This window comes from Hipposideros armiger, unplaced genomic scaffold (assembly GCF_001890085.2).
Source record: "Hipposideros armiger isolate ML-2016 unplaced genomic scaffold, ASM189008v1 scaffold_341, whole genome shotgun sequence".
NCBI classification, from domain to species: Eukaryota; Metazoa; Chordata; class Mammalia; order Chiroptera; family Hipposideridae; genus Hipposideros; species Hipposideros armiger.
The window spans coordinates 466,528-476,322 of record NW_017731691.1 but is presented as its reverse complement, the minus strand read 5'-3'; the positions used below and the strand labels follow the sequence as shown (position 1 = coordinate 476,322).

General features: G+C 44.1%; 1 pseudogene; it reads left to right on the top strand.

Annotated features, from left to right (window-relative positions):
* The first annotated feature begins 6,057 nt into the window (after window positions 1-6,057).
* Window positions 6,058-6,446, top strand: LOC109392640 (40S ribosomal protein S12 pseudogene; annotated as a pseudogene).
* The last annotated feature ends 3,349 nt before the right edge of the window (window positions 6,447-9,795 follow it).

The window sequence follows — 9,795 nt, the reverse complement described above, 5'->3', positions numbered from 1 at the left end:
GAGGAATTATGAAGCTCACTGAAAGATGGCAAAAGGTTATTGAACAGAACGGGCAATATATCACTGATTGATCTTTGTTCTTTATATAAATAAATGACCATTGAAAAACATAGATAAAACACGTCATCACTTTTCCGACAACCCAATACATTGTACAAATAAAGAAAATAAATTGTTAACAAAAATAAAAAAGGCTCTCTGGACATCCTCCCCCCTTGTAACTTCATTTAGGGATGGGCTAGGCAGTTCCAGAGTGGGTAGCAGCATCTCCTGGCCCCACGTCACGACACAACACTTAAAATAATCACCCCAGCTGGTGGCCAACTTACCCCTTGCAAAGGGATAATTATTGATAGTCTGGAGTTGTTGTTTTTTTTAACCTGAAACTAGGAAGTGGTCACTCTAGCAGAACTTCTCAGATCCCCATAGGGGAATATCACTTTAATGGGTTGAATAGTGTCTCCCTGCAAAAATATATTTCTATGTCCTAATGTCCAGAAACTAACATTGTAATCTTATTTGGAAAAATGGTCTTTGCAGATGTAAGCAGGTTAAGGATCTTGAGATGAGATCATCCTAGATTTAGGGTGGGCCCTAAATCCAATGATGGGTGGCCTTATAAGAGAAAGGCAGAGGGGCTGGCTGAGTGACTCTGTTGGTTAAGAGCACCAGCTCTGAGCAACAGGGTCACCGGTTCGATTCCAACATGGGCCAATGAGCTGCGCCTGAGCTGAGCTGCTGCTGAACTACCAACAGGTGGCGGGATGGTTCAGCTCATGAGAGCATGTGCTTCTAACAACGTTGCCTGTTCGACTCCTGCATGGGATGGAGGTCTGCGCCCCCTCACCCCCCCACTAAGATTGAACATGGCACCTTGAGTTGAGCTACCACAAGCTGTTGATGGCGGCCGGATCGCTCAGTGGTTAGAGCGTGCACTCTTAGCAACAAGGTTTCTGGTTTGACTCCCACATGGGCTGGTGGACCCCCCGCAACTAAGATTGAACACGGCACCTTGAGCTGAGCGACTGAGAGCTGCCAATGGGCGGCCGGATGACAACTGGACTTGGAGCTGAGCTGGCTGCACCCTCCACAACTAAGACTGAAGGACAACAACTTGGCTGTTCGCCTTCCCCAATTCCCCAACACTGTTCCCCTTCCCTAATTCCCCAATAAAATCTTTTAACAAAAAAAAAAGAAAGAAAGAAAGGTAGAGACAGATTTGGGACACAAACGCATAGGGGAGAAAACCATGTGAAGATGGAAACACAGATTAGAATCATGCAGCCCCAAGACAAGGAATGTCTGAAGCCACCAGAAGCTGGAAGAGGCAAGGAAGGTGTTATGGTTAATTTTAAGTGTCAGCTTGGCTGGGTCACAAGATGCCCAGATTTGTTGAAACATTATTTTGCGTGTTTCTGTAAGGGTGTTTTGGCTAAGATTACGTAACATTTAAATGGGTGGACTTTGAGTAAAGCAAAGTACCCTACATAATGTAGGTAGGTTTCATCCAATCAGTTGATGGCCTGAATAGAAAAAAAAGGACCATCCTCCCCCCCTACTCCCACCCCTGCTGCCCAGCAAGAGAGAATTTTCCAGCAGATGGCTTTCCACCTTGATCTGAGATGTTGGCTCTTCCTGATTCCATAGCAGATTGCAACACTGGCTCTTTTCGGTCTTCAACCTACAGGCCCACTCTGCAATTTTTGGACTTGCAAGCCTCCATATTCCTTATAATAAATGTCCTTATCTCTCTCTCTCTCTCTACACACATACACATACACATGCACATGCACAAGATCTGACAATTAAGTTCTCGGACTTCGTTGCAACCATATCAGAGGGATTATTCATTATGAATTTGTACCAATTGGATAAACAGTTAACCAAGTTTACTATTTGGAAGTGCTGAAAAGGCTGCGTGAAAAAGTTAGACGACTTGAACTTTTTGCCAACAATTCATGCCTCTTGCATCACAATACATGGCACTCTCTGTGAGGAAGTTTTTAGCCAGTAAACAAATAACTGTATTGGAACACCCTCCCTACTCACCTGACCTGGCCCCCAATGACTTGTTTCTTTATCTGAAAACAAAGGAAATATTAAAAGGAAGACATTTTTATGACATTCAGGACATCAAGGGTAATACAACAACAGCTCTGATGGTCATTCCAGAAAAACAGTTCCAAAATTGCTCTGAAGGGTGGACTAGGCACTGGCGTTGGTGCATAGCTTCCCAAGGGGTGTACTTCGAAGGTGAGTGTAGTGATATTCAGCAATGAGGTGTGTAGCACATTTTCTAGGATGAGTTCGCAAACGTAATTGTCAAACCATGTGTGTGTGTGTGTGTGTGTGTGTGTATACAGAGGGTGCCAAAAAATGTATACACATTTTAAGAAAGGAAAAATCTGTATTCAAATTGTAATACTTGGGGCCGGCCGAGTGGTGCGTTGGTTAAGAGTTGGCTTGGGACGCCAGCTCTGAGCAGCAGGGCCACGGTTCGGATCCCGCAGGAGGGTCAATGATCTGTGCCCTCTACAGCTAAGATGGTGAACAACAGCTCGACCTGGAGCTGGGCTGCTGCGAGTCACCAGCAACGGCGTAGGCTGCAGTGGGGCTGGCCGGCAGTGGCGTGAGCTTTCGTGAGCTGCTGTGAGCTGCTGTGAGCAGCTGTCCAAAGGCCAGCGAGCAACTGCCTCACCTGGGAAGAGTGCAATGGTAATACCAACATGGGCCAGTGCAGCAACGTCTTCCACAACTAGACTGAAGAACAAAAAGACAGCAACTTGTCTGTTCCCCTTCCCCAATTCCCCAACCCTGTTCCCCTCCCCCAATTCCCCAATAAAATCTTTTTTAAAAATTGTGATACTCAATATTACCAATAACAAAAGATAGATACAAGTCATGTTTGCCTTCTGCAATTACAAGAGGTGCTCAAAGTTGTTACCATCAGTGTCCAGACACTTCTGATTATGGCAAACTACAGCTTGAGCAACATTGACCAAAGTGTCCACTGGTATACATTTTTTGTGGCACCCCCAGTATATCATATTTGTTCAGAGAAACATATATTGGTTTTGTTTCTCTGGAGAAGCCTGACTGCACAGAAGGGTCCTCCCCTAGAGGCTTCAAAGGGAGCATGGCCCTGCCAACACCTCAATGTCAGACTCCTGGCCTCTAGAACTATGAGAGAATATATTTCCATTGTTTTAAACTATCTAGTTTGTGATAATTTCTTATGGTAGCTAAGGAAACTAAGACAGTCACTGTGGCCTCTGACTTTTCAAGGACCTGGGCCAGGTGACAGTTGGAACATTTTCAGAAATGTGGACTTCCCTGCATATATATATTTTTAAATACATTTTATTGGAGAACAGTGTGCTTTTCACAGACCCATCAGCTCCAAGTCAAGTCGTTGTCTTCAATCTAGTTGTGGAGGGCGCAGCTCACTGGCCCATGTGGGAATCGAACCGGCAACCCTGATGTTATAGGCACTGCACTCTAACCAACTGAGGCATCCAGCCATCCTTCCCTGCATATTTTTAAGGCCAACATATGAGTCAGGGACATATGTTGAAGTAAGAAAGAACGGTGTCATGGAAACACCCACACAGACTTGGATTCAAATTCTGGTGGTAGCACTTACCACCTGGGTAGATTCAAGAACTTCACTTAACTTCTATGAAGCTATTTCCTCATCAAAGCAATGACAATACTTCCTATCTTTCTGGGGTCCTGTGAAGAATAGAGAAAACGTAGGTCAATTGCCTGGTCCGTAGTAGTGATGATAAATTTTACCTCTTCTTCTCCTTTCACTCTCCCCTTCCCCTACTTCCCCTCTCATATGAAAGCTCTGTAGACAATTCTTCCAGTCCCATCTGGCCTGACATCCCTTGACTCCAACCACAATGCTTTAATCCATTTCCCCCAGCATGTGTAGTGAGAACCCCATTCCTGCCTCGGTGTTTGTACCCCTTTACCCCAACTACCAAAATCCTATTCCTCCTGAAAGGCACAGCTCATGCTTCCCTGCTTCAGGAAGTCTTCTGTCAACACCCCGCCCATGGTCCTCCCTCCCTCCTCTGAACTCCTATTACACACTTTCTCGTAACTGTTCCTCTGACTCTTAGTGAGTACAGAACTACCTTACATTGCTTCTCCCCCTCTGTGCAACCAGTTCACAGCATGCACTTAGGCACAATTTAGGAATTGGAAACCATTTCCCGTAGAAAATGCTATGGATGGTAGTCAGGCTAGCAAAAAGTGTGCTCAATACTCTACTTGGTTTTGAGTTTCTGGAAAGCAGGCCCCATGTAACTTCCAAGTATTATAATTATGATCCATTATGCATAAGGAGAAGCAATATAGATGGTGCCCCTCTGCTCTGGCTGCACCGTCTTGCATAGCTACCTGCTTGGTTAACATCTGTGATCCCAGCAAAGCTGCCTGAACCCCAGAGGCCTTCTGGGAGTCTGACTTACTGCACTGGATGGGGCCTTAGAAAGTCACCAGGGCCAGTCCCCTGCTGCCAGGGAGGTCCAGGAGCAGACCACCCAGACAGGTGGCTAAAGTTGTCAAGAGAGAGGTCATCGGCCCAGCCGGGAACCTGGCCTGAACTCAAGGAGCCTGACAGGCAAAGAGTATTGTACTTTCCTAGATCCAACAGGAAGGAGTGGGCCTCCTTGCCCCTGTTTGTGGCCCAGTGGTTGTCATGGTGGTGGCAGACTGCAGAAGGACTGGAAGAAAAGGGGCCTTGGACCACACTGAGGCCAAAATGAGCCTGGGCATCTTTCCTGGGACAAGGTTGTCTTTTCAGCCCCTGCCCAAGCCTGGACAATCACTTGACCTCTCACTGGGGTGAAGCTCAGAGATAGGAATCTCCCCCCTCCTGCAGCAGTTCAGGGCTGGGGGCTTTTCCTCTGGCCCACAGGGAGACAGAGAGCAGCTCAGCACTTTGCCTGGGAAAGACGTGACAAAGGTTTGGGTCTAGGTTAGCTCTTTTAACTCCTTAGTGTCTGCTACCCAATCCTCAAACTAGTGTGATCAGCATCACCTGGGAGCTTATAGAACTACAAGCTCTTAGCCTCCACCCCAGCACCTACTCCTTCAGAATCTGCATTTTAATAAGATCCCAGGCGATTCCTAAACACATTCAAGTTTGAGAAGCACTGCCTCCAATGTTAAAGGCAGAATGGAATGAGACCTAAATTTGCAATCTGATGAATTGGGACCGCAGAGGCGGATTCCAGCCACAGTCAAAGATGAAAAACTTCAGAGGCAAGGCGGGTATGGATAAAAGTCCCATTTCCTGCAGCCCAGCCCAGCCTTCCCAAATGCCCAAGAGGACAAGTTTCCAGCTGGGATACACAGGACTTCTGTTTGTGATGAGTGTTCATACACCAGCTACTGCCTTTGTGTATATCTGTGTTTATTTTATCTTCTCAACTAGACTGTATGTAAGGTTTAAAAGGCGAGGAATCATTTTGTATATGTATCAGTGTACATATTATGGGGGAAAATGGTATATAATTAATTAGCACAAGCTCTGAAGTAGGCTCACCTGCCTTCTGGGCCCAGAATTTCCACTGATTTACTGTGTGTTCTTAGCCATGACGAATGATCTTTCAGCGCCTCCGTTTATTCATCAGTAGTACTAGTGTAGTAAAAACCTACCTCCCAGCATTGTTGGAGGATGAAATGAGTAAACAGCAGAAATGTACCTGGTAAATAATAGGCTTTCCATGAAACAAACAGTCGCCTTTCCCTTTGAATCTCCCTACTTACCACCTCCCCTGTCCCCCATCTCCAGCCAACACATTTTAAATACTAAATAAAAATATACTAGGTGATTGATCACCTTGCTGGTTTATTTAAATGAATTTTACACAAACGACTCTGAATGTTTTCTTACTGTTTTTTCCAAATATCAAAGCAAATCATCCTTGTTATGGAAATTTTTGGAAAACACAGGAAGGTACATATAAGGAAATATCTAGCACGTCCCTTTCTGCCACCAAGTGGCATGGAGGCCGAGGCTCATGTGCATACCCAGCGCCAGCCATGGCTGACAAAGGCGTTGCTACTACAGGTGTAATGGACATTGATACTGTTTTACAAGAGGTACCATCATTTATGAGGGCCTAGCACGGGGAATTCATCAAGCTGCCAAAGCCTCAGACCAGTGCCAAGCCCATCTGTGTGTGCTTGTCTCCAACGGTGATGAGCCTGTGTATGTCAAGTCGGTGGAGGCCCTCTGTGTTGAACAACAAATCAACCTAATTGAGGTTGATGACAACAAGAAACTAGGGGAATGAGTAGGCCTCTGTAAAACCGACAGAGAGGGAAAACCCCGTGAAGTGGTTGGTTGCAGTTGTGTGGCAGTTAAGGACTATGGAAAAGAATCTCAGGCCAGGGATGTCATTAAGGAGTACTTCAAATACAAGAAATGAACAAATTAAAAACCTGGCTCTTGTTCCTAAAAAAAAAAAATCTGAAAAATATGCTATAATACCATCACCCAGCAACATAACATGTTGATACTAACATTTTGGAATATTTCATCCCACAATATATAGTGCCAAAAAACGTATACACATTTTAAGAAAGGAAAAAACTGTATTAAAATTGTAATACTCCATATATACTGACAGAGATGAATACAAGTCATGTGTATACATTTTTTTGGCATCCCCCGTGTGTGTGTGTGTGTGTGTGTGTGTGTGACAGAAAGAGAATATGAATTGGAAGACCATAATAGTTATCTGCTATTACTGTCTCTGAAGACAATAGGGCAACTGGGTTTCCTTCTTTGCTGAGTGCAGAGTATGGGGCTTCTGGAAACCCAGGCCTTGAAACCAGCCAAACTAAAATATTTTCATGGTTCCACGACTCACCTGTTACTCAGATCACCACACTTTTGAAGATTCCGTGCAGAATAGAAAGTGGTGAAATAAGAACACATTTGTACTGGTGACTAGTCAAACATAATCTACATTACAAACCCAACATTTTTTTAGTGAAATAACGAGGAGTTGATATAAGGGGCTAGGAGACAAGCACCTTTGAAAACTTAACTCTGGCTTTGTCTACCACAAACCTTCTAAGCCTGGCAGAGTTTCTACTTTAATTGGGAGAGAGAGAGGAGGTACTTGAAATTGAGCAGGAGATACATTCTTTCATTGATCTAAGGGAGAGAAAAGCGTGTTTAGGCAAACAGAAATCCTTGCAATCTCACACTCACTATGCTAGTCTTAAGAGGCGTTACTATCCTGAAGGAGGCGGTGGTAAAGCTCTAAAATACAGGGCCTTCAAATAGCTGAGGGTGTAGAAATCGGAATGCTTGTTAAGCCTGACTTGGCGGCCTTCTAGGAGAACCTATTCAGATTCAGAGTGGATTCTGGGGCCTCTCAGCTCCCTGCCCCAAAATAATTTGGGTATGTGGGCCATTGGTCTCTCGTGACTTTCTCTGCCCAGGCCTGATCCCCTCAGGCTTTCATTACCTGGATAAATGCTATTTCTCTTCCTCCTTTGTCCAAATCTTGTTCTTGATCCAGAAGGTGCTAGGTTTGAAGTAAGAAGGCATGATTTCAAATCCTCCTTTATGCCACTTGTAGTATATATGAGGCCTTGGCTGCAACACTGAACCCCTCATATTCTCAGTTTCCATATCTGCAAAACGAGGATAATGCTATTATGTCTCTCCTTTGGTTACTGGGAGGATTCATGTGATAGCCTCCAAAAAGTGCCTGGACACAGGGAAGGTGTTAGATTAATAAGATTCCTCCCCCATACCTGATAGACTCTGTCATTTCTTTAATCCAAAATTCACTTCTCTTTCATCTCTTCGCCAAATCCTTGATGCTGATTTCATGTCTGGAGTCCAGCCTTTTTTGCTTTCAATTGGTCCAAACCGCTGCTTCTAAATACATCTTTCACACACCTGCTGCTTGGACCACATCAAGGGGCTCGGCTCTACCATTTAGCCCCTCCCAAACTCATCCCCAACTTCCCCTTTCTTTTCCTTTCCATGGAGAACTTCCATTCACTTCTTTTTTTTTTTTTTGGTTCTTGGAATGTTATTAGTTCTGTGGTTTTGTTTATATATTTTTTATTAGTTTCAAGTGTACAAAACAATGCAATAGTTATCCTTTTCACCTCTCACACAGAAACAACCCCCCTCCCCCATCTACTGACCTCCCACCCCCAATATCATACATATCTATCACAATTCCATTGACTCTGTTCCCACACTATATTCCACATCCTGTGACTATATATATATATATATATATATATATATATATATATATAAAAGATTATAGTTGACATACAATATTATTCAACATCCACTTCTTCCACTTCACCATTTCTCCTTTAACTTCATTCCTGGGAAAACCTCCCAGTTTTTAGTCACCAAGCCATCCTTCTTCATTCAAATTCCACCACTTTAAAAGGCTTGCTTAAAAAACGAAAACAGAAAATACTAGTAATCAAACTCAAGGGGTGGAGGGGGGGAAGCATTCCTCTCACTGTAAATCAAAGCATAGTTACCCTAAAAAAAAACAAGCAACATTTTTTAAAGATGACAGCCTGCCCTGGGAAGGGTGTAATAAAAGGACACTCTTACCCGCTGCAGGTAATAGCGTATGTTGGCTCAACCCTTTGGGAAGAATTTGGGCAAGATTTATGGAACCATAAACATGTTCATACTCATTAACCCCATATTTCAATTTCTAGATGTCTTTAAGGAAGTAGTAAGAAATTTGGGTGAAAAGGCATTATGCTACTATGGATTCATCGTACTGTTAATTACAATTGGAAACCACCTAAAGGGCCAACTACAAAATTGTAAAATAAGTGGTACTGAATCCACTAGATGTAGTCTGCAGTTACTAAAATAATAACTATGAAGTATCTATCTAGAAAAGTTTATGGTGTGAAAAACAAGGTTCCAAAAAGTTTGGGGAAGGGAAGGGAAGTGAAGGGAAGCAGAGGGGAGGGGAGAGGAGGGAAGGGAGAAAAAGCAAGCAAGCAATGGGAGAAAACTAAGAAAAAAAAACAACAGCAAAATACTACCAGTGTCTGCGTTTAGCAATTCTAATTAAGAATACGGAAGGGTTTTGTCTTTTTCTCTACTTTTCAAAGGTTCTGTAATGTGGTTATATTACTGTTATAAATATATATAAATTATATATGTTGCTTTTATAAATATATATCTGAAACTTGCCTGGAATTAAGGAGTTCCCTTGCCAGAGAAGGACCACCACGCAGCAGCCCTCTCTCTCTACCCATGCCACTGGAATCAAACCACCAAGAAACCAACCCCCCAAGGGACCCTATTTTTGGATCCACTAATCCCAAAGCCAGAGTCTGGAAGATGGGCCGTGCATGTGCCCTTCCTACGTGGGAAATGCTTGCTAAATATCGGGCTTGCAACGAAACACCTGGAGGAGCGGAAATCCGAGGCTAAGAGGAGCTATGTCCTAGGGCAGTCCCTTTCGCCCTAAGCTTCGCACCGCCACCGCCGGGGATAGGGGTGGGGGGAGGGAAGTCAGAGTAGAGTAGGGGAAGAAAAACTATGGCTACACACTTTAAGAGTCGGTGAATTGGGGCAAATACTTCCCAGGAAGCAAGTTTTAGTGGCAATTTGGAAAACTGAAAGAAGCAATTCAGGTGTGTGTGCTCCTGCGGTGATTGGGAATTAGGGCTTTTTCTAAGGCATGGACTGGATTCTGGAGACAAAGGAACTGGATCGGGGCCAGAGTGTTTGGGGGCTGGAAGAGAGTTAAAGAAGCCTGC